The following is a 26,094-nucleotide window of genomic DNA, read 5'->3' as shown; positions in this document are numbered from 1 at the left end:
AGAGATGAGTGATAAGAAAAAAGGCTTCTTCTATTTATCGTATTCATCAAACCATGTATAGTATAGAATTTTTTTTTAAAAAAAATTGTAATTTAATAAACAGAAATACTGGTTGTTGCTCACAGTGTGATACTTTCTACCATAACACTAAAATTGCAATTATTTGCATAAGGTAGTAATGTTGACAAAAGAATGAAAATCATTCTTCAAAAAGAATAGAATGTGTTCTATGTAAATGTGGTTTATTAAAATTAATTGTAGATTACAATGTTTTAAACTAACAGTTCATTATTTTGTACCTGTCGCGTGGTACACTTACAGGAGCTTCAATTCTCTGTTTATTCTCTGTAAATCATAGCCGTAATACTAAATCATACACTGTCAATCATTGTGTTCAGCTTACTGTCAATAATGTTCTTATGGAAAAACAATTAACTATTTAAAGGATAAAAGGGCTAGCAGCACTAACATGCACATCGATTGCATTTCAACAAAGGATTATGTTTAAAGAGAAATATGATTGTATGCCACAGGAGAAGAGAAAAAACTCCAGGTTAATTGAGGAGAATGCAATGTGAGGAGGGTCAACTACAAGACTGAAATGAGATATTTGGTACGTGAAGAAAATATAAAAGTTATATTTCTTCATTCAAGAAGTGACTAACATAAAAATCTTCTTAAAAATGTCAATGTGTATAATAACTGGTAAGGGTTACAAGAAATGTAGAACATTTTCTTTATTGTGATTTTTTTCTTGGTTAATGATTCTAGGTATGAATTATGGTTCTCATAAAACAATATTGAACTATTACTGCTGTAATATCCTCTAAGTAAACTATAAGCAAACTAATTGAACAGAGCAATGGTCTATTGTGCTTAAATGTGAAGAAAAAATAGAAAGGATTTGCTAAACGAAGACCAGCAACAGTTTTTAAGTAATACATGAGTGTTGTTTTATTAAAGTAAGACTATGGTTGTAAGGTACATGGCAAAGGAAACAAAGCATACATTATCTGTTTACTATAGCATGCATAATAGAGCACTGTATGTAAGCTTATATTGTAGTAGTACAGAATGTTCTATATTACAGTAGACCCCCCATTTTACATTTTTCAGGGGACCAGAAAAAATGGAGGTTCTACTGTAAATGTCTTCTCTTTTATAAAACTCTGGCAATGTGTCATATATAAAATGCAGTACAGTATAACCTTCTATAAGTAAAAAATTACATACTGTAATTTAACTGGTGTGAGGCAATAATAAAGGTTATTAAGTTAATAAAAGATATTGAAAAGAAGCACACAATTAATCTGAGGGTTAAAGGAACTGTAACCCTACTTTGGTTACTGTCTCTTTAAATAGCAATTGACCCCTTGCAATCCAAGGCCCTGAAGTTCTCTTTGTTTATGAAAGATACTGGGAACTGGGATTTACAGCACAGTGCCACGACCTAGTGGGAACTGAGGAGTATACCTCAGGGGGTTTCCACTAGTTAAAATAAAACACACAGTTTGCAGTAAAACAAATATAAACTTTATGTAAAACTGTATGCAAATCACACAATATAACATTGCTCTGGGGAACCTGTGTAGACTATCAATCCCTGGCACAGTCTCTCAGTGCACAGTCCCACACGACATTCTGGGTGGATAAATGCAGAATAATTCAGGCTAGTACAATGTCCCTTCCTCAAGAGCTCTTATGTTCCCAGGTAGCGCTACCTGCCCCAAGGTACCTTTACCTTCAGAGTAAGTAGCCACTCCCTCGTGGAAGATTGAGACCTGTCCCCGCCCTGGAGAATCACACAGTGGCCACAGTATCCACAGGCAGGAGATAGAAACGGTCTCTCCCTGAATCTCAAATGCTTATTTAAAGCAGAGCATAACTAACCCCTTTCCAAGCTCTCCTGGTTAGTCTTTTTGAGCAGCACTGTCACAGTCCACAGATCTTGTGCTGTCTGGCTGCTGCACAGAGGTTCTTTTATAAGATGTCTGTAACCCTGTACATTTGGCTCCAAAGTCAGGCAATCCCCTGGGTCCTCCTCCTCAGCCAATCAGATGGCTTTCCAGCCTGTAACAGGGCTGGATGATGTCAGAGACAGAAAAACAGAGGAAGGACTTGTCTGGTCCCCTACAGAACAGTTCAGTGTAAAAATAAAAACTGAGTAAGTGCAAAATGAAAAATGTTTCTGATATAGTTAGTTCACCAAAAATGTATAAAGGCTGGAGAGACTGGATGTCTAACAGAACAGAACACTACTTCCTGCTTTTTAGCTCTCTGAGTTAGTCATCAGCTTTAAGAGGGGGCACATGTGACAACTGTTCAGTGAGTTTGCAATTAATCCTTAGCACACAGGTCAGATTCAAAGGCAAACAGTTATGACCCATGTGCCTCCCTCAAGTCTCTGGTTACTTCCTGGTAACCAATCAGTGGAAACCAAGAGAGCTGCAAAGCAGTAATTAGTGTTCTGGCTATTATGTTACATCTCCATTCACTACAGCCTTTATAGATTTTTGACTAACTAACTCTATTGGAAACATTTTTTATTTTGCATATTTTTACCCAGTTTTTATTTTTACATTGAATAATTCTTTTAACTGCTGTCCAAGGAAACCTTACACTAAGGGGCATATTTATTAAGGGTCAAATTGGAAATTAAAATTAAAATTTTAGAAATTTTTTTTTTGGTCAAAACTTTCAAATTCAAATTGTGAATTATCCAAACTCGATTAGAATTTTAATTCAAATTTTGAGATTTATCAAACCTATAACCTGGGAATAATTCAAATTCAGCTATTCGCCACCTGAACCGGCCAAGTTCATGTATAAGTCAATGGGAGAGGTCCAGAGATCGATTTGAAGATGTTATTAGCCTTCCTGACATTCGAGTTTTTTCAGAGAAAAAGCTCAATTCGAGTTTAGTCGAATTAGATTCAAATTTGATTTGAGTTTTCGAGTCGGTAATATTTGTACTTTTTTTAGATTTTTTTCTTAAATACCGTCTTTCAAGTATATTCAAAATTATTGGAGTTAAAATGGACCTCTAAATAATAACCAGCCTCATAGAGGTTAGTCAAGGAGGATGATGTAAGTGTGCAATGATAAAATATAACTAAAAGCAATTAAAATCGTAGATATACTGTAAATATCCATGCATCATAAAATGCATTTTATAAACTTGTGTTCTTATATTGACATTAGAGATTTTGCTACTATAATTCATTACTAGTAATGAAGTGACATATACAATATACATACACGGACTCTCTGAAATTATATATATATATATATATATATATATATATATATATATATATATATAGTGAAAAAGGATTGCAGCACTCACAGGGTTTTAGTGAAAAAACAAAAAATGTTTTATTATTAAGCCTCAGGCTTGATGCTTAATAATAAAACATTTTTTGTTTTTTCACTAAAACCCTGTGAGTGCCGCAATCCTTTTTCACTGCTTATTTCCCATGCTGGCACCCAGGTATTAATTTTGTCTACGGAGTGCACCATTCCTTTGGTTTTATCTATCTATCTATCTATCTATCTATCTATCTATCTATCTATCTATCTAGATAGATAGATAGATAGATAGATAGATAGATATAATTTTATATTACTTTATTCTTTTTGGGCCAAAATTCTACATTATAACTTCTATAGAGGATCATTTACCACATTCTAAAATATTTCTTGTTTCTTCTTTGCAGGCAGATGAAGACTCAGACTGATCATTTTAGAAAAAAGGTATTGTTTCATTATAAAATAGCTGATATTGATCATTTTCAGAGAATATGTAGGATGAAAAACCATACTCTTCTAGATTTGAACTAATATATTCCCACAAGCAAATTATTGATTCTGAAGGCTAAATAATATATTCAGGATGTATATCAAGGGGGTCATTTACTAAACCACAATTTAATCTGGTCGGAGTTTTAAAGGGGAAAAACACATTTTCTCATAGAAAAAAATCTAAAATTTTTCATGATTTATTAAACCCTGATGCTGTTAAAAGCCAGAATAAAAAAGTACTCCATCTCAAACCAGCTGAAGTCATGTAGATGAGTGAGTGACAATACATACAGTACATAACAGTACACAAGTTTTATGTACACATTGTGACCCCATTCATAGGAGAAAGTGCCTAATCTAATTTACAACACAAATTAGCCTAAATGGCATTGTATTATTTATAGATTTATTTATAAGATTTTTGTCAATTTTCAATTTTACTGTTTGTTGCTGGTAACTGCTACGCAATATATTGATTGCCCCACCCCCAGCTAACCCCAATGAAATATAATTTCCAAAGAGAACAGATTATACCCTCAGTGCTGTGTGCCAGTAAACAGCAGTGCTTTGTAATATACATGCAGTACTGCTAAAATAACTTGCGTATATTTCCTGTTTAGCTTGTTTTAGTAAGGTTTTATAAGTAAGAAAATGTATTTCCAGAAATGTATTCTATGCTCCTAAGTGCTTCCTGAGTTTGCCCTTACTGCTATTTACAGAATACAGAAAATTAAGTATGGCAGGATGAGAAATGTACAGCAAAGAACTTCTCTGAAATTATGTGGTGCTTTTAAAGCCCATTTCCTTTGGGGGGGCAGATGGAGTGGTTAAAAGCCTTTGGATAGATATAGCCGTTCATGCGCTTTCTTTTCAGTGTTGCTAATGGTTCTCCAAAAGCACTTGATATTACTGACTGGTTAAGTAGACATATGTAAGACACATCAGGTGTTCATTGAGATGCAATAATTGCTTTAGGTGATGTTTTTAAATTACAGATATATACTGACTAGAACCAGATATTCCAGATAGAATACCACTTCTATTTAAACATATTCTATGTTTCTTCTCTCTTATACAAAACACTGTGACTGTGCAGGATGTTTGTGTGGAACACATGGGGATGTTTTCATTTTAGCCATCCAGAAATACCTTTACCTTAGAACACCTTACTACTGCAAGTGATGTATAAAAGGCATTTCAGTTATTAGGCTTCCTTCAAGCAAGTTTTGCTGTGAAAGGAGGAAAAAAGAATACAGACAAGTAAATATCCCTCTGTTGCACTGTATTAATAGGTGTGAAACCTATATCTGCCTTTATACTGTAGAGCAGCAGAGGCTGTTAAATTTACTATTAAATTCTATTCTTATAAAGTAAAATATTGTATACTGGTGTGGGAGTTTTATGGCAAACTGCCACAAATCTGACTATGCAGTGCCACCAAAGTCCATTCCTAAGTCTACTGATGTTTTGACAAACAAGTCAATTTATAGTCAAAGGGATTGATTATATGTGTCTCATTACGCAGGTGGATGAACTTTTCAGACTGACTTTCCTTATTAAATTCTCTTAATCCTTGTGAAATATAATCATTAATCCGGAAAACCTAATGCTATGATCTCTCTATTTGTGCAATTAGACAGCCCATGTGTATAGATATGTTACAGACATTTGCTGATTTGTAGAACAAATGGTTATTAGTAGTGATGGGTGAATCTGATTCATTTTGCTTCACCGAAAATTTGCAAAACAGCAAGAAATTAGCTAAATGCATTGAAGTCAATGGGCGACAAATAAAATTGATGAGCGACAATTTTTTTCACACGTTGGAGTCTATGGGCATAATTTTCATGGCAAAAAACATCAATCATCACTAGTTATTAGCCAAATTTAGATGGTCAAGCAAGCTCATTCTGAAATGGTTGGATGGACCTTTAAGAATGGAATGATCAACACATGAATTAATTATTAAGAAACATTATCCTTCTAATGGGCTTTGCTATGATATGTTGTTCAAACATATATAGAACTACACAAAGTGGGGTTGTTTACATTACAATTTGCAAAGGAAAGCAAAAGAAGCGCTGCAAACCTGAAGTGATATCATCAGAAGTAGGAGGGGCATAAAATATAGATTCTATAAGATAAGAAATATATCAACCGACTGCCCCACAAACCAGCATCTGTAAATCCTACCCACAACTTGTAGGGTACACACTTTTTTTGCTAGTAACCCTCAACTAGTAATTAACTAAATACACAGTTTTTAGCATTAAACAATTTTATTCGGGGAAAGAAAAAATATACTGTTAACATAGTAAATTGGGCCAGTGATGTTCATAAGCAATTATTATTATTACTGTTTAATTTTGTTTTAGGTTGATTACCTTTAATTAACTTTAATGGAGTTTAAGCAAACACATATTCTGTTTCGAACTCTGTTTCCCATCTGAGGAAAAACACTGCTAAGAGACTAATCAAATCTTTTAAGCAGTCTCCTTTTGAGTCATAGAGGAATAAGCAAGCTCGATTTGGTGCAAACCAGTGAGAATTAATTACTTAATCCCAGGTTAGATAACAGTCTCATGATCATGTTATGTAAAACTAATAATAATACTGTATGCAAAATAATGTGTGAATTACCCTATATTAGCATGCGTAGAGGGAAGTCAATCTTTGTGGAAAAAAATGTGTAAGTATGAACTAAGCCAACAGACTTAATAGATATAAGAACAGTTTGCTACTTTTGTTAAAGAAAGATTAGATTAATCAGTTTAGGATCGACCTGAAATGCTTTATAAAGCAGTGTATTCAAATATCTATCAAGAGGGATTAACAGGCCTTAAAACACTATTAGCATTGCTCTTCATTAGAGCTCAGACTTCTTGCAGTAAACCCTACATGTCAATAGTTATATTACAAGCAATTATATAAGATCATTTGTGTGCTTTTCTTTGTTTTTAATTATCACATAATTATAGATTATACATTTTTGTTTTATTTTTGCCCTTTTTTAAAAACAATATATCCTTCAGAAAAAATGTGTCATATATATTCAAGGAAACTAGAACTGTAGGTGACAAGAGTTACCACCCTTTAGTATTGTACTGTGTTAGCCATAGTTCAGAAGAAAAATATTTTTTTTATATAGTACAAATTCATTTAAAAAGTAAAAAAAAAAATACTAATTCATATAGATGATGCTGCTGAAGGGCTATTCAGGGCAGCTTATTAACCTATATTTTCTCTTGGGATTTTTTTAATGGGTAAAGGTTGAATGTTGCAACTAAAAAGCAAGCAAGGGATTTACATTCATGAGTAGTTAGGAACCACTAATTTAAAAAGATAAACATTTAAAATAGATATGGTTTAACATTTTTACATTTATAAAAAATATGAAAACTTTAACAAAGAAAACAAAATTGTGTTCAGTAAATAACACAAGAAAGTGATAATAATCAAATTACTGCCCTTTTCTGAAGTTTGCTGATTTTGATCCCACTACTCATTTAACTGAGCTATTTGGCTGTGCTCTTTCTTCCTTATATGTTTTTGCATGTGCTACTCTATCAAATATTCACAAGAATATACAAAGGTTACAGTGGACAGTGATTACCTTGCAGGTAACCAGTGACCCAAGCAAACATCAGCAATCATCAAGTGACCCTAAGTTTACCCTAATGTTTACACTGCATCTTAACATTTAACAGGGTACCTGTCACTTGAAGCAAACATCAGCAAGATGCCTATAGCACATATTTTACTGATACACTTGGATACTTATACTGTAGTGCTATAGACATCATTGGCACCATTTACATCAGTCCCTGCCCCAGTGTCGCATATAACTTAGTGCCCATATCATGCACTTAAACAATTGTCAATTTTATAAGGTTGAAATATTTTAATAATCTTCAAGCAATCAGTAAGGTCAGCCCACCAGAAACTAAGAATGATTGATGTTGTGATAGTAAACATTTAAGCTTTAGCTGTGCGGCATAAAAATGTTTTTTCACAAGTTTTCCAGGACAGCTCCAAATAGATTTTACTCTGCTCTTTGTACCCCTCTTCCCTATCCATACAGCCATCATCAGACATCAAATACACTTTTTTAGAACTGAAATAAATGTAATGAATCCTCAATTATTATCACTTAATAAGGTGAAAAAATATACAGCTCAATAACAATCAATACATTGCTGTTAAACAGTGCAAAATGTCATCCAGGTAATAGTGTAATCTGTTTTGCACCAAACTCTCAAAACACAGCAATGCCATTCTCATAATGTTTTCTTCTTAATTTTCTTTATTTTTGCCTGTTTCTTTGGTTCATTCTTTTTGCTCATTAATAATATGATGATATTTAAATTAGTTAACTAATCCAATAAAAACCATGCTGACACGTCAATTATAGTATTTATGTTTCTAAGTGGTTAAATATGTTTGATTTTTAGGTGTGGTGCTTCAATTAAAGGGGTTGTTCACCTATGATAACTATTAGCATGGGTAATTGTCAGGGCCCAAAGGCGCAATTTACAGTTGTGGACCAAGGAGGAAGCTTGCAGACATAAACACAGTTTGGGGTACAAAAGGGGTCAAGAAGAAAAGTCGTCAATCCAGGCAAAAGGTTAATTCCGGCAGCAAAGATTTGTAGTCGGGATACAGGCGAAGGTCAAGATCAGAAGTTCAATAACAATATTCACACCCAGGAACACAACAGAGTTGAACCTATAATCGGGCAATGGCTGAAATCCTCTGGCATCCTATTATAGGCAAATTTTCACTCCAAAATGTGCGTGATGACATCATGATGTCATATTTTATATACTGCACTTATTGCACCAACCTAAAGCTTCAGCAGCAATGATCCAGGACTTCAAACTTGTCACAGGGGGTCACCATCTTTGAAAGGGTCTGCGACACTCACATGCTCACTGGGCTCTGAGCAGCTGCTGAGGAGCTAAGCTTAGGGGTCATCATAAATTATCAAATAGAAAATGAGTTTTGTCTGTAGCATTAACTGATGCTATTAGGCTGATTATTAAATTCTGATGTTAATTGCACTGGTTTCTGTGCTACCACGTAGTAATTATCTCTATTAATTACTTATCAGTCTTATATTGGGACATTGTGACTCAGTCCCTAAGCTCAGTAAGTGACAGCAGCACATAGCATGTGCAGTGAATTAGCAGAAAAGAACACAGGGATCAACTGGGGCATCTTCAGAATCACTGATCTTTACTGCTAAAGAGCTGTGGTTGCCTTGGGCTGGTACAGAAGCCCAAAACATAATATACAACATTTCTAGACTACTTCTTTAGTTAAGCTTTAGTTCTCCTTTAAAAGGTGTATGATCCATTTAACACAATAATCTCATCTTAAATACAAATGTTGAAAGATACATCCCATACCTGTAGTTAGTTTGGCAACTGCATCCAATTTAACAAAGGAGAAACAAAATGCACAAACTGACTGTGGATATTTTGTTGAATTAAGGTTTCAAACATTTAAACATTTGCAGTGTGCAATGCAGAGAAAAACATAGTGTAAGCATTTTTATGCATAGCCCTGAATCAGCAATCTGAGATTGTTTCAGCTATCATACCAAATTCAGGAAGAGAGAAAGAAAGAAAGAAAGAAAGAAAGAAAGAAAGAAAGAAAGAAAGAAAGAAAGAAAGAAAGAAAGAAAGAAAGAAAGAAAGAAAGAAAGAAAGATTTTAAAAGTTTTCTTTTTGCATGCAGTGCATATAAATATTTAAATGCATGTTCTCTTAAATAATTGATGATGTCTGGACATGTGTGTCTTTTATAAAATTCAGATTGTTACATAAAGAAATGGAACATCATCACTAAGAATGTATTTTGATATTTATCTTTTACTGCAACTCTCTAAACCAAACAGAATTCTGTCATCATCAACAACAAGAATGAGCCTTTAATGCCTCTTTCATCAACCTGTTAATTGATCCCTAGATTAAAATTAAAAAGAATTAATTGACTCTAAAATCAGTTGTGAAGTAGAACTCTCAACGTGAACAGCCATCATGAGGAGATAAAGTAGGTCTGTAAACTGTAAAATGTAATTTCCTTGTAGAATCACAATCTCAAGGCAATTTTGCAGGTTCTCAGCATATGAAAGCAAAAGCTAATAATAAGGGGAAGATCAAGAAAAATGTTTTAGTTCCAACAAAGCTAAGCTTTGTTGGTCACACTTATAAGATTATTAGCAATCGTTAAATCTCTGTTTTAGACAAAAAACATACAGTAGATTAATATAATGTGCATTGGCTTAATGGGACATCTACAACAAACAAGGGCTCTGTAATAAAGTGTGTGTTTTCTCAATTTTCAGTCTCTTTCTGACAATTAGCCTTAAATTAATAAAATGAGCACTGCAATTTGAATTACTTTTGTGCTTTTAAAAGGAAATTCAACCTTTGTGACCTTCTTAAAATCCCTACTGAAGTGTTTTCTGCTGCCTCTTCTTTTTCTCTTTCATTTGTGTGGTGTTTATAGAAAGGGTCTGTAGGTGTCACTGTGCACAAGAGTTATACTGTGTACATAGTACTTTCTATACTGCTTAAAAGTATTAGAGTTGAAGTTGTTGTTGAAGTGTAATGGCTGCATAAACCTGCTAATAAAGCACTGTTATACTCTACTTATCTTCGGCTACCAAAACATAACAAATTGGCGATGAGATGTCTCTTCTACCTCTGCAGCAGCCTGCAGCTTTTCACCCTGGCGAGTCTACCATACCTTTTACTGCTTGGATCTGTATGTTTGAAAATTACATTATTGCTGCTGACCAAGGGGAGATTTCTACTGCTAGAAAGCATGCTTTACTGGAAGCAGAGAGCAGAAAGAGTGTATATTATACATATATACATTACCATTAGCTGATGATACTTATGAAACTGCTCTTAAAGTGGACCTGTCACCCAGACACAAAAATCTGTATAATAAAAGTCCTTTTTTAAATTAAACATGAAATCCAATTTCTTTTTTTTTATTAAAGCATGCATAGCTGTTGTAAGCTCATTTAAAAATCTCAGCTGTCAATCAAATATTGTCTGCCACTCCTCTATGCCCTGGGCCGAGAGGTGGGGCAGACAATTACTTTCACTTTCCATTCAGCACTTCCTAGATGTCACTGCTCTCCACACATTCCCCCATTCTCTTTACCATTTAATTGTGTAGCCAGGGCATGGGGATGGACATCGGGTCCCCCATTCTGGTGCACAAACAAGATTCTGAGATGATGCAAGTCTTGCCTTAATTATAGTGTGCACAAAATGGCTGCTGCCTGCTTTCTATAATTTTGAAATCCCAGACTGAATGAAGCAAGATTTAAATAATTTATATAGTGTAATTAAAGTTCATTTTGCTTGACTAATGTGATAAAATAGAATTTTGAATAATTTTTTTGGGTGACGGGTCCTCTTTAATGCTAAAAGAACTTTTTCGTGCCAAAAGAAAATGTGGCTGCTGAAAGATATAAATTCCGCCAACGTGGACAACATAATGACAAATCCACAGAACAATTTGTAGCAGCCTTGAGAGTGCTGGTTGTTACCTGTGACTTTGGGAATCTAACAGATGAAATGCTAAGAAACCAAATAGTGGGAAAAAACAAACTCTACTCACATTAGAGAGAGACTGCTCCTAGAGCAGGATTGAACCCTTGCAAAGGCTATTACAGTTGCTAGCCAAATTGAAATAGCAATGGCAGAGGTAAAAACTCTGTCAGGGAACTGCTGGTAATATACAGACTGTGAATCCAGCAATGTGGCCTAATAATGCACAGTCACAGGCAAAATACAGAGCTATGGAAAGGGATTCACCTACACTGCAAAACCGTGAAGCAAATACAAAATAAAAAAATACTGCTTCCTCTGTGGTTCAACACAACACACTGCAAATTATGCTACATGTCCTGCAACAGCTGTAATTTGCTAAGATCTGCCGAAGTTCTGCTTAAGATGTTCATGAAGTCACTGCTTCAAATGTTACAGTATTAAGTGTGGATAAAGCTGGTACATTTATTCCAGACAAGTTTATGGGGCAGATTTACTTAGGGTCGAATATCGAGGGTTAATTATTCGACTGTCGAAGTTAAATCCTTCGACTTTGAATACCGCAGTCGAAGGATTTACCGCAATTCGTTCAATCGAACGAACAGAAGAAAAAAACGTACGATCGAGCGATTCGAAGGATTTTAATCCATCGATCAAACGATTTTTCTTTGACCAAAAAAAGCTTAGAAAGCCTATGGGGACCTTCCCCATAGGCTAACATTGAGGTTCGGTAGATTTTAGGTGGTGAAGTAGGGGGTCGAATTTTTTTTTAAAAAGACAGTACTTCGACTATCGAATGGTCAAATAGTCGAACGATTTTTAGTTCGAAACGTTTGATTCGAAGTTGTAGTCAAGTCGAAGGTCGAAGTAGCCAATTTGATGGTCGAAGCAGCCAAAAAAAACATTCGAAATTCGAAGTTTTTTTTATTCGATTCCTTCACTCGAGCTAAGTAAATGTGCCCCTATAGGTCAGTGTCAATACTGCTTCTGCTGACAAGGGTTCCTTTGTGCTAACTCAGCATATCAATACAAAAATGTAAGGAGCATGTTTGGATGTGAGAATCTTTAATAAATAGTGTCAATAAACACAGAGGGGCAGATTTATTAAGGGTCAAATTGAAAATTCAAATTCTCAATTTTTTTTACGGTTAAAACTCCCAAATTCGAATTGTGAATTATCCAAACTTAATTCGAGTTTTAATTTGAATTTAGAGATTTACCTTACTCTGGCCCTTTAGAACTTGAATGTTTGCCACCAAAAACCTGCCAAGTTAATGTATAAGTCAATGTGAGAGGTCCAGTGACCATTTTTATGCTGTTAGCAGCCTTCCTGACATTCAAGTTTTTTTCATGGAAAAAACTCAAATCGAGTTTAGTTGAATTTGAGTCGTGTTTAGTGTTCAATTTTTTTATATATATCCCCCATTTGAATTTCGAGTATAATCAAATTTAATAGAGTAAAAAAAACTCACATGAATTCGAAATTCGACCTTTGATAAATATGCCTCTGAATCTTGGTTTTATCTGAGGTCATGTGCACTTGAAGATGTATTTTTGAATACAAATGCTAGAGATATTTTAGGCACTGGTGCTTTATTATGAATTTGTTGTGGAAATTCACAGCAAATATTCACTTAGGCAGTGCAAGAAGGAGATAAGATCACTCATGCTCAGGAAAAGACAGGAGATGAAATTTGCTTGCCCTGTTTATCCAAGCAAAAGGCAGAAAATGTTTCCATCTAGGAGTTTGCAAATTCACAAGCAAAGCAGATCTCATTAGATTCACTCATTGCCAATCCCAAATCTTAATATACTACATTACAGATTACAGAATATTCCCTGTCTAATAGAAATTAATTGACTGCCACCACTGGCTAATATAATTACCCCTACAAATATTAGCAACACAACTTTCCCCTATAATTAATTTTTGGTTTGTTATAAAGTGGTTTATTCAAGGCAACTTTTCATTTAGACTTCATTTTTTTTTCTTATAGTTTTTGAATTATTTTTTCCAACTTTCTAATGGGGTCACTGAAAAAAATGCTCTCTGAGGCTAGACATATAGGGGCAGATTTATCAAGGGTCGAAGTGAATTCAAGGGAATTTTCAAAGTTAAAAAGTTTGAAATTCAAAGTAATTTTTTTGGATACTTGACCATCGAATAGGATACTACGACTTCGAATTTACTTCGACTTTGATTCAAAGCAAAAATAGTTTGAATATTCGACCATTCGATAATTGAAGTACTATCTCTTTAAAAAACTTTGATTCGAAGGATTTAATCGTTCAATCGACCGTTTTTTATTCGATTGTAGGATTGACAAATTCGGTGAAAAAACTTCGAATTCGATATTCGAATTTGAGGTTTTTTCATTCGATGGTCGAAATTCGAAGTTTTTTGTACTTCGAAATTCGACCCTTGATAAATCTGCCCCTTACTGTTACTGCTACTTTTTATTACTCACCTTTCTATTCAGGCATCTCCTATTCATATTCCAGGCTATTTTAAATAAATTCTTAATAATATGAACCCCAGCAACCATGTTGCTGAAACTGCTAACTGGAAAGTTGCTAAATAAAAACCCTCAAATAATAGAAAATTTAAAGCAATTGTAAATTGCCTCACATCATATTAATTTAACAGTGAACCATCCTTTTAAAAGTATAAAACCTATTTTTAAAAACTCTGACCTCTCCTTTTCCCTCTTGCCTATAGACTGATTGCATCATATAGTAACAAACTCTATTCTTTGTTAATAAGCGTTGACTGTTTGTATACTTGTCATTTAATGATGCCAGTTGAGATGTTATTGTTGGCATAATATTGATCGATGTTTACTGTCAGAGCACAGGAAGTCTGCTTTCTTTGGCATTTCTAGTCCTCAGTGAGGTTGTGTCCCTTGTCCCCTCAAATTACAGCTTCATTTGTTTTATTCCATTTCATTAATCTCCTGTGTGAGTCCGTGGCCAATAATATGACTGTTGCTAGTTTTGAAGAGAGAATTAATTACAAGTAGAATATTGCACTAAGAAGGTTGACACAGGGTGATTCAGGAAGGATTTAGATAGAGTTTTAATTAACTCAGTGGATGTATAGTTGTATTAAAATACAGTGTTTGTGGAAATGCATACTGGCAAATCTGTGTTTTAGTAATCCTCCCTGCAGATGTGAGATAGGTAATTTATTACATGAATTTCAAAGGGCTTTTTAATTGCCTTGGGACAGATACCGAAAGAAGCAGAAATGAAAGAAAAAGAAACATGGAAACATTGAAGATATTTTGCATGGATTTAAACCTAAAGTAAAGCTTATGAATAAGTACACTGTATATGCATCAAAGTTTTGCCAGTCAAAAATTCAGGGACATTTTATTTGTAACTGTAACTCTTCTATAGTAGGGCTTCAAAAGAACATATGTGAACATTGCTAGCACGGTGTTTCATGTTCATCTTTGTTATGTGATACTGCAATCTTCTGTTTTTTTTTTAGTCAATAATATCAATGTAAATCTAGAGTGAAAGATGTAAATATTAAATGAAATGCCATATGGCATATAGCTGTAATTTCATTGACATATGTAGAATTGTCAAAATGGTCTTTATGTCCTACTGCAAATAATGAGTCCTAAAGCAAGTATGGCACTAAAAGAGTATACACTTTTGTTTTGTTATTTAACATTTAAAGAATATGTGTGTGTATCTGTCCAGTAAACACACATTCCAGACACATTTTTTTCAGTTTCTAAATATTTTATTAATAATAATAATAATAATAATAATAATAATAATAAAATAATTTAGCTTTAAAATAAAATCAAATTTTTATCAAAATTAAATATTTGTTTATATTAAAAAATCTGAATATAAAAAATTTGTTTGAATAAAAAAGTGAAAAACATTTGAATACCTTGAATTTTTAAATTTTTTATGATTTTTTTTGTTTTTAGTGGGTAAAATGCAAAACTTGCATTGAAAAAGCACTTTACATTTGCCATAGCCAGTTCCCATTGACTACTACATGAACTTGCCAGTTTACAGTTTACATTATAGGGGCACATTTACTAACGGTCGAATTTCGAAGTTTTAAAAACTTTGAAATTCTACCATCGAATTTGATACTTCGATAGTTGACGTATTTTTTAGATTGAAAACGGAAGATCGATTAAATCTTAGATGCGAACGATTTTTAAAAAAAATACTTTGACTTCTAAAAATGTTGCCAAATACTGCCTATGGGTTCTAGGAGGTCCCCATAGGCTAACATAGCAATTCAGCAGGTTTAAGGTGGACGAAGTGTCGAAGTCGAAGTTTTTTAAAGAGACAGTACTTCAATTTTCGAATGGTCAAATATTAGAAGTCTTTTCAATTCGAATCAAATTTTGGCCTATTCGATGGTCGAAGTACCCAAAAATTACTTCAAAATCCGAAGTTTTTGAATTAGTTAGCCAAAAATTGCAAACTCACTGAACAGAAATGTACCATGTGGCCCCCCTTCAAGTCGCTGACTAACTCAGACTTATAGAGCTGAAAAGCAGGAAGTTGGATTCTGGCTGTTTTATTAGACATCTGTTCACTCCAGCCTTTATACATTACATTTATGCCTAACTAACTATATTAGAAACATTTTTTATTTTGCACAGCCTATGTATTTATCCAGTTTTTCATTTCACACTGAACTATTCCTTTAATAAATGTCTCCACATCACACTTTTCTTCATGTACGCGTGTATAAAATCCTGCAAAATGTTTTGGTTTTCAAGGCCTTAAATTAGGATTATATTGATGTGCTCTATGAATATATATATATATATAATATTTTTTACAATAGCTACCTCACTTCTAAATTTCTTCTAAATTTCTTATTCTTCTAAATCAGTTTTTGTGAAAATTTTGTAAAAATTCACCAGTGTATTTTCCTTATACTATTACTGCTGTGAACATTTGCACTCTTGGCAAAATTCATTCTTGTGCTCTCGGCAAATTGGCAAATATTGACTGAGGAATACATGTGAATGCTCACCAATATGAAGGGAATTCACCAATTCATATAATTTTTAGTAAAAATACCCCATATTTAAAATTTTGCCCCATAGTAAAAATTCCCCAAAGAGTTTAACTGTTCTAATGTGTTTGCCATCTTCCTCCTCCACGTTTAATTCTGTTCAAAACTCCACATAGTCCTGAAATTATGTGATTATTATAGTGAATTTATAGTTTTAAGAGTTGGCAGGAGACTGAAATATTGGAAACAAAGCAGGTGAGCATGTAATTGTGTATAGGATGTTTTGCTGTTTAAAAACAGATCTTATTTCAAACTCCTCAACTCATTGTTAGTACAATATATACAAAGCAGTCATTTCAATTACTTAAGTAAATCAGCTGATGGCCTAGGAAAAATAGCACCATTCACTGTGTGTCTTCTTACAGACACTCTCTTCAGCATGTCAGTCTTTGCAATAGTTCCTGCTTCATCTATATATTTTCTTATTTTTATAATAATACCAATATCATTTTGAAATTTACATTTTCCATATTCTATGTAAAATTATTTGTTAGGGACATTGTATGTCTATTTTTTTTTTTTACAATATCCTAGTTGTGATGTATTCCACGAGAAACTATTCTCTTTGAAAATGGCTGTTCATCTGGTGAATTATCTCTTGTGTACTGACAGTGCTAACATATTGAGATGAAGAAAAAAAAATAAACATCTAATTAAAGGAGGAAACTACAGAGCATACCTTGCTTTTAAAAAGTCTTTCAAGTGTTTTAATGCATAATACAGTATTATGAATCTGTGCTGTCAACATATGGTCTCAGACTAATTAAAGTACACAGCACATTTGCGTAGTATATAAAGTCAGCCTCATAATTGTTTTCAAATGTGTCCAGGGTTACCTTCATTTTGCAAGCTCAGTTGAGTTTACCCCTTCCGTTGGGATACGTAGCATCCCAAGAAACAATATTTTTTCCTTCTTTCCATTATGCCATATATTTGGGAATTACCGTAATATGAAATATGAAGTATCATTTCTTTATACATGCTGAAGAATAATTTTCCCCACAAACTTTATAAGTTCCAATGCTATAACAATTCTGAAACATGATGGACACATTTAGGGGCCTATTTATTAAACCTCAAAAATGTTGGTCAAGTCTTTAAAAGGGAAAAACTAGATTTTTTAGAGGAAATAAAAAACTAAAATTCAGGATTTGGTTTTGGGAGTTTGGTAAAAAAATTTTTTTAATACAGTATGAAAAAATCTAATTTTAGTAAATACCCCCCTTAATGTGACTTATCCACTTTATCCATTCTAAGGATCTATGCAGCAATTTCACTTATAAGATTAAATATGTATGCAAACACTCTTTAATGGCAATGAAGGGTATGGTGCTTAAGGGGCCACTTCCTTTGAAATCAAATTAAAAACAACTGTGTGAACTTGGATGCCAGTGGCTGTAAAACAAAATATTAACTGTTTTTTGAATAGATCACAATCAATCTCTCTGTCCTGCTTAGATGGTACCAACATCAATATTTTCAATCGTTTGTGTTTCAAAATTGATCATCCCTTTATGGTACTCTTACTCTTTTAGCTGTAGTGTTCACAACACCCCAGAGGTAGTACTCACAGATTGGTGAAATAGTGCACAGCGCTACCCAGTGATCAGAGTGGTCACTTACTCCAGGAATCTCCTATTACAGAGTCCCTATACTGATGGGTGAAAAGCCTGGGTATAAACCATTTGTGTTGGAGCATTTGGCTGCTCTTATAACTACCCTGATAATGCCTCTCACTCCTAGAGTGAGCTATAACAAATGTTTCATTTCACTTAATTCATCATCCTTCAGCTAGAACAGATCCAAGAGACAGAACATGAGGTGGCTTCTTCTTCTAAAGATTATGGAACCCCGAACCCACCAGGCCAGATATTGAACTGCCAGGGAAATGTCTTACACTGGATGTAATGCACCCAAGATCAAACCATTCAAAACAAGCAGACCATTATTCCTCCTCCACCAAACATAGCACCAATGTTAGCATACAGACAGGTATTTTTATGTCAGACTACCAGACTGTTAGACTGTGAAAAGTAATTTAAATCTCCAGCATTTCTACTACTGCATAGTTCAGTGCCACTCAGCTTGGTATTGCATATGGTTATGCTAGGTTTGTTGCCTCTGATATATAACCTATTATGTTGTTCTGACAACATATTGTTTCAAATGAAGGCTAAGAATTTGATTCCCTAGTTTAGACATATCAAATCCCAGTGGGAGGCTCAAGATACAGGCCAAGTTTAGCAATACTTGTTTAGCTTTTGTTTTAGTATCACTCTATTTGTAGTTTACCATTTTTAGTGTAATATGAAGTATCGGCACAGTTTCATGTGAATTTCCTATGTCTGTGCTTTCTGTACAGGCTGAAGGGTTTTTGTTGTTCAACTGTTTTTATACAAATTGCTTTTCATTTGGAATTTCCTATATGAAATATTAAAGGTGTTTACATCAGTAAAGTGCGTTCAACTGTACAAATCGTATGCATTCAGAACAGAAACCCAGTTCAAGCTAAAAACAATTCACTACATCTGGAAATACAATATATCTAAAATGCTAATTTATAGAATTCTGTATGTGTTGTAAAATGATTGTGAAATGTGGTTTATGAATATTATTTGTATAATAAAAGGTATAGGAAACATAGGAACATAAATAAGCAGTAGCTAAGAACACATGTATATGATAAATAACATTATACATTCATTAAACACAAGTACATTACATGGGAATATGTTAAAATGCCAGTTAAGTGGTTGGCAAAATACTATACTGCATTAATCATATAAATGAATAACTACACACCAAGTAATATAGCAGAATAAAGAGTCAATGAGGTTAAAAAAGGAAATTCTATGAGATTGCCCAGCATCACTGGCCCACATTAAGAAAAAAACAAACTTCCAACATTTGGGTTTCTTGGTATTTAGGATTGAACAAACTTTTTTTGCCTGGTAGGTAGGGATGTCGCGGACTGTTCGCCGGCGAACTTGTTCGCGCGAACATCGGCTGTTCGCGTCCGCCGCAAGTTCGCGAACGTCGCGCTACGTTCGCCATTTTGGGTTCGCCTTACCTGGCGCTTTTTTTTGACCTCTCACCCCAGACCAGCAGATACATGGCAGCCAATCAGGAAGCTCTCCCTCCTGGACCACCCCCACACCCCCTGGACCACTCCCCTTCCATATATAAACTGAAGCCCTGCAGCGTTTTTTCATTCTGCCTGTGTGTGCTTGGAAGAGCTAGTGTAGGGAGAGAGCTGCTAGTGATTTCACTGATTTGAGGGACAGTTGATAGTAAGTTTGCTGGCTAGTAATCTACTTGATACTGCTATGTATTGGAGGGACAGAAGTCTGCAGGGATTTGAGGGACATTTTAGGGTAGCTTTGCTGGCTAGTAATCTACCTTCTACTGCAGTGCTCTGTATGTAGCTGCCTGCTGTGGGCACTGATCTCTTCTGATCTCATCTGCTGACTGCTGTAATAACCCAATAGTCCTTGTAAGGACTGCTTTTATTTTCTTTTTTGTTGTTTTACTTTGCTACTTTAACAGCCAAGTGCTATTAGTCTAGCAGTGTTGGGGAGTGGGACTGGTGTGCTACTGTGCTGCTCCTAGTAGTTCAGCAGCACCAACCCGAGAATATTTTTTTTTTTTAATATACATATAATTTTTTTTTTTATTTTACTTATCTTACTGTTCTTTAAGGTGTCCAGTGCTGTTTGCTGTTCTTCATAGTAGTGCACCAATAGTAGTGCACTTGCAGGCATTATTTGCCCAGTGGCCATCTAGCTGTGTGAGCTTGTTCACATTCTGTCTAAATATCAATAATAATACCGTCTCCAGAAACACCACCTGAGTGTCGTTTTTCAAGCAGCAATAATATATTCCGTATCCACCACTGCTGTAGTGTATACGTTGACCTTGTAGGCATTATTTGCCCAGTGTGTTCTTCATTTTCAAACCACTGCCACTTAGCTGTGTGAGCTTGTTCACATTCTGTCTAAATATCAATAATAATACCGTCTCCAGAAACACCACCTGAGTGACGTTTTTCAAGCAGCAATAATATATTCCGTATCCACCACTGCTGTAGTGTATACGTTGACCTTGTAGGCATTATTTGCCCAGTGTGTTCTTCATTTTCAAACCACTGCCACTTAGCTGTGTGAGCTTGTTCACATTCTGTCTAAATATCAATAATAATACCGTCTCCAGAAACACCACCTGAGTGACGTTTTTCAAGCAGCAATAATATATTCCGTATCCACCACTGCTGTAGTGTATACGTTGACCTTGTAGGCATTATTTGCCCAGTGTGTTCTTCATTTTCAAACCACTGCCACTTAGCTGTGTGAGCTTGTTCACATTCTGTCTAAATATCAATAATAATACCGTCTCCAGAAACACCACCTGAGTGACGTTTTTCAAGCAGCAATAATATATTCCGTATCCACCACTGCTGTAGTGTATACGTTGACCTTGTAGGCATTATTTGCCCAGTGTGTTCTTCATTTTCAAACCACTGCCACTTAGCTGTGTGAGCTTGTTCACATTCTGTCTAAATATCAATAATAATACCGTCTCCAGAAACACCACCTGAGTGACGTTTTTCAAGCAGCAATAATATATTCCGTATCCACCACTGCTGTAGTGTATACGTTGACCTTGTAGGCATTATTTGCCCAGTGTGTTCTTCATTTTCAAACCACTGCCACTTAGCTGTGTGAGCTTGTTCACATTCTGTCTAAATATCAATAATAATACCGTCTCCAGAAACACCACCTGAGTGACGTTTTTCAAGCAGCAATAATATATTCCGTATCCACCACTGCTGTAGTGTATACGTTGACCTTGTAGGCATTATTTGCCCAGTGTGTTCTTCATTTTCAAACCACTGCCACTTAGCTGTGTGAGCTTGTTCACATTCTGTCTAAATATCAATAATAATACCGTCTCTAGAAACACCACCCGAGTGACGTTTTTCAGGCAGCAATAATATATTCCGTATCCACTGCTGTAGTAGTGTATACGTTGACCTTGTAGGCCTTGTTTGCCCAGTGTGTTCTTCTTCTTCTTCATTTTCAAACAACTCCCATCTAGCTGTGTGAGCTTGTTCACATTTTGTCTAAATATCAATAATAATACCGTCTCTAGAAACACCACCCGAGTGACGTTTTTCAGGCAGCAATAATATATTCCGTATCCACTGCTGTAGTAGTGTATACGTTGACCTTGTAGGCCTTGTTTGCCCAGTGTGTTCTTCTTCTTCTTCATTTTCAAACAACTCCCATCTAGCTCTGTGAGCTTGTTCACATTCTGTCTAAATATCAATAATAATACCGTCTCCAGAAACACCACCTGAGTTGTTGTTGTTTTTGTTTTAAAAATAATGCCAGGCAAAGGCAGGCCGCCACGCAGAGGCACTAGGGGCCGTGCTGCTATGCTATCCTGTGGCCCTAAGAAATTGCCCAGTTTTAAAAAGGCAATGACCCTGAACTCCCAAAATGCTGAAGAGGTAGTTGACTGGCTTACACAGCACACCCCATCCTCTACCGTTTCTAACTTTACCACAACATCCTCATCCTCCACTGCTATGGGCACCCCACGTAACACTTCCTCCACCACCGGCGCCCCTTCTTCACTGGAGTCAGAGGAGTTATTTTCACATGAGTTTCTTGAACTGAGTGATGCGCAACCATTATTGGCAGAAGAAGATGAAGGAGATGAGGACGTTACACCAGATTTAATTCTGGCAGAGAACACAACAGAGATGGACATAATGAGTGATGAGGAGGAGGTCCCCGCTGCTGCTTCCTTCTGTGAGCTGTTAGAAGAAATTGATGCATCTGAGGAGAATGATGATGAGGAGATTGATGTTTTGTGGGTGCCCAGTAGAAGAGAGCAAGAGGAGGATAGTTCAGATGGAGAGACGGAGAGTCAGAGAGGCAGGAGGAGAATAAGACTTAGAAGAAGCAGGGAGGACAGCTCGCAGGGAACAGTAGGGCAACAACATGTATCGGCACCTGTGGTCAGCCGGCCAACGCACCCGCCATTGCCGCCAACGCCGCCGACTTCTACTTTTACCCCCAGATTGCCAGCCTCAAAAAGGTCAGCAGTGTGGGATTTTTTTAATGTGTGTGCCTCTGACAAAAGCGTTGTAATTTGCAATGAGTGCAGTCAGAAACTGAGTCTTGGGAAGCCCAACAGCCACATAGGTACAACTTCTATGCGAAGGCACATGAACGGCAAGCACAAAGCACTTTGGGAGCAACACCTCAAAGGCAACAGGCAAACTAAAAGCCACCCTCCTTCTGGTCCAGCATCTTACTGCTCTACCTCTGCTGTCCTTGACCCGTCTGAACCACCCTCCACTCCGCCTTCCACCTTGACCACCAGTTCCCATTCCCAGTCATCTGCCCCCAGCCAAGTTTCTGTGAGGGCCATGTTTGAGTGTAAGAAGCCAATGTCTGTGAGTCACCCCCTTGCCCGGCGTCTGACAGCTGGCTTGTCTGCACTCTTAGCCCGCCAGCTTTTACCATACCAGCTGGTGGACTCTGAGGCCTTCCGCAAATTTGTAGCAATTGGGACACCGCAGTGGAAGGTACCCAGCCGCAATTTTTTTTCAAAAAAGGGAATACCACACCTGTACCACCATGTGCAGAGCCAAGTCACCGCATCTCTGTCACTTAGTGTTGGGCCAAAGGTCCATATGACTACTGACGCATGGTCCTCCAAGCATGGTCAGGGCAGGTATGTCACCTACACTGCCCACTGGGTGAACTTGGTCATGGCTGGGAAGCAGGAAATGTGTGGCTCAACAACGACAGTGGAGTTGGTGTCACCGCCACGGATTGCACGCGGTTCTGCCACCACCTCTACTCCTCCTTCGCTCTCTACCTCGTCTTCTTCCTCTTCTTCGTCCTCTGCTGCTGGGTCCTCCTCCTCCTCCACACCTGTGCACCCCCAGCTCCCCCTAGGCTATTCGACGTGCCAGGTACGCCGTTGTCATGCTGTCTTGGGGATGACGTGCCTGGAAAGCAAAAACCATACCGGATCTGTACTCCTGTCATCTCTGCAGTCACAGGCCGATCGGTGGCTGACCCCACACCAACTGAAGATCGGAAAAGTGGTGTGTGACAATGGAAGCAATCTGTTGGCAGCACTGAGACTGGGCAATTTAACACATGTGCCCTGCATGGCACATGTTCTGAATTTAATAGTACAACGTTTTGTCTCAAAGTACCCAGGATTCCAGGATGTTCTCAGGCAGTCCAGGAAGGTGTCGGCCCATTTCAGACGTTCCTATACAGCCATGGCACGCCTTGCTGACATTCAGCAGCGGTACAACATGCCAGTCAGGCGTTTGATTTGCGACAGCCAGACTCGCTGGAATTCAACGCTCCTCATGTTGGAACGTCTGCTGCAACAACAAAGAGCCGTCAACGAATACCTGTTTGAACTGGGTGGTAGGACTGGATCTGCAGAGCTGGGGATTTTTTTCCCCCGTTACTGGGTGCTTATGCGCGATGCCTGCAGGCTCATGCGCCCTTTTGAAGAGGTTACAAATATGGTCAGTCGCACCGAAGGCACCATCAGCGACCTAATACCCTTTGCTTTCTTCCTGGAGCGTGCCGTGCGAGGAGTGACAGATGAGGCTGTAGACCAGCGTGATGAGGAGCAGGAAGCGCACGATTTCTGGTCGGAATCACCAGAACGAACCCAGGCACCTGCTGCAACGCAGGGAGAGGTGTCAGAAGTGGAGTCAGAGGAGGAAGGTGGCTTTGTGGAGGAGGAGGACCAACAGGAGCAGGCTTCCCAGGGGGCTGGTGGTGACCTTTTGGGGACCCCTGGTCTTGTACGTGGCTGGGGGGAGGAGACCGTGGATGATGCAGTCCTTGATAACGAGGAAGCGGAGATGGATACCTCTGCATCCAACCTTGTGAGAATGGGGTCTTTCATGCTGTCATGCCTGTTGAAGGACCCCCGTATCAAGAGGCTTAAGGAGAAGGACCTGTACTGGGTCGCGACTCTACTAGACCCTCGGTACAAGCATAAAGTGGCAGAAATGTTACCAACATACCACAAGTCTGAAAGGATGCTGCATTTACAAACCAGCCTGCAAAACATGTTGTACAATGCTTTTAAGGGTGATGTCACTTCAGGAACTCATCAACATTCCAGGGGCAGAGGTGCCAGTAATCCTGCCACGAGCGCACCTGCAAGGACAAAGCACTTTGGCCACTCTGTAACGTCAGACATGCAAATGTTTTTTTGTCCAAGGCAGCGGCAGAACCCTTCTGGATCCACCCTCAAAGAACGCCTCGACCGGCAGGTAGCGGACTACCTGGCATTAACTGCAGATATCGACACTCTGAGGAGCGATGAACCCCTGGACTACTGGGTGCGCAGGCTTGATCTGTGGCCAGAGCTGTCACAATTTGCCATGAACCTCTTGTCTTGCCCCGCCTCAAGTGTCCTCTCAGAAAGGACCTTCAGTGCAGCAGGAGGGATTGTAACTGAGAAGAGAACTCGCCTAGGTCACAAAAGTGTGGATTACCTGACCTTTATTAAAATGAATGAGGGGTGGATCTCGGAGGGTTACTGCACGCCGGAAGACTTGTTCTGAGTTTCTGATTCTGACTCCCCATGCAGCTGTCCTTCTCTGCACGCCTCATGACTCCACATACAGCTGTCCTTTAGCGTCCTCCTCCCTCCACCACCGTTACAAACTAGGGTGCAAACCCTACTGGTTTAATTTGAATCCAGGTAAATCCTGAGTTTTTCTGGCCTCTGTGCTTCAGTGGCTGCGACCAAAAAAAACAGAATATTTTCAGCATTTATATGGCATATTTTTTCTGGCCTCTGTGCTTCAGTGGCTGCGACTAAAAAAAACTGAATATTTTCAGCATTTATATGGCATATTTTTCCTGGCCTCTGTGCTTCAGTGGCTGCGACCAAAAAAATTGAATATTTTCAGCATTTATATGGCATATTTTTTCTGGCCTCTGTGCTTCAGTGGCTGCGACTAAAAAAAACAGAATATTTTCAGCATTTATATGGCATATTTTTCCTGGCCTCTGTGCTTCAGTGGCTGCGACCAAAAAAATTGAATATTTTCAGCATTTATATGGCATATTTTTTCTGGCCTCTGTGCTTCAGTGGCTGCGACAAAAATAAATGAATATTTTCAGCATTTATATGGCATATTTTTTCTGGCCTCTGTGCTTCAGTGGCTGTGACAAAAAAATGAATATTTTCAGCATTTATATGGCATATTTTTTCTGGCCTCTGTGCTTCAGTGGCTGCGACTAAAAAAAACAGAATATTTTCAGCATTTATATGGCATATTTTTCCTGGCCTCTGTGCTTCAGTGGCTGCGACCAAAAAAACAGAATATTTTCAGCATTTATATGGCATATTTTTCCTGGCCTCTGTGCTTCAGTGGCTGCGACCAAAAAATTGAATATTTTCAGCATTGATATGGCATATTTTTTCTGGCCTCTGTGCTTCAGTGGCTGCGACAAAAATAAATGAATATTTTCAGCATTTATATGGCATATTTTTTCTGGCCTCTGTGCTTCAGTGGCTGTGACAAAAAAATGAATATTTTCAGCATTTATATGGCATATTTTTTCTGGCCTCTGTGCTTCGGTGGCTGCGACT

The 26,094-nt window shown here is 37.1% G+C and overlaps 1 protein-coding gene across 4 annotated transcripts in view; it reads left to right on the top strand.

Annotated features, from left to right (window-relative positions):
* lingo2.S (leucine rich repeat and Ig domain containing 2 S homeolog) overlaps window positions 1-26,094 on the top strand; it is a 723,222-nt gene that overhangs the window by 150,133 nt on the left and 546,995 nt on the right. For all 4 annotated transcript variants that reach the window (XM_041580103.1, XM_041580104.1, XM_041580101.1 and 1 more), the window contains exon 3: window positions 3,717-3,753. The gene's annotated coding sequence lies outside the window, so the exon portion shown is untranslated. The remainder of the gene's footprint in view (window positions 1-3,716; window positions 3,754-26,094) is intronic.

The sequence above is a fragment of the Xenopus laevis genome, chromosome 1S (genome assembly GCF_017654675.1).
Source record: "Xenopus laevis strain J_2021 chromosome 1S, Xenopus_laevis_v10.1, whole genome shotgun sequence".
Lineage (NCBI taxonomy): Eukaryota > Metazoa > Chordata > Amphibia > Anura > Pipidae > Xenopus > Xenopus laevis.
This window is presented reverse-complemented; position numbering and strand designations above follow the sequence as displayed.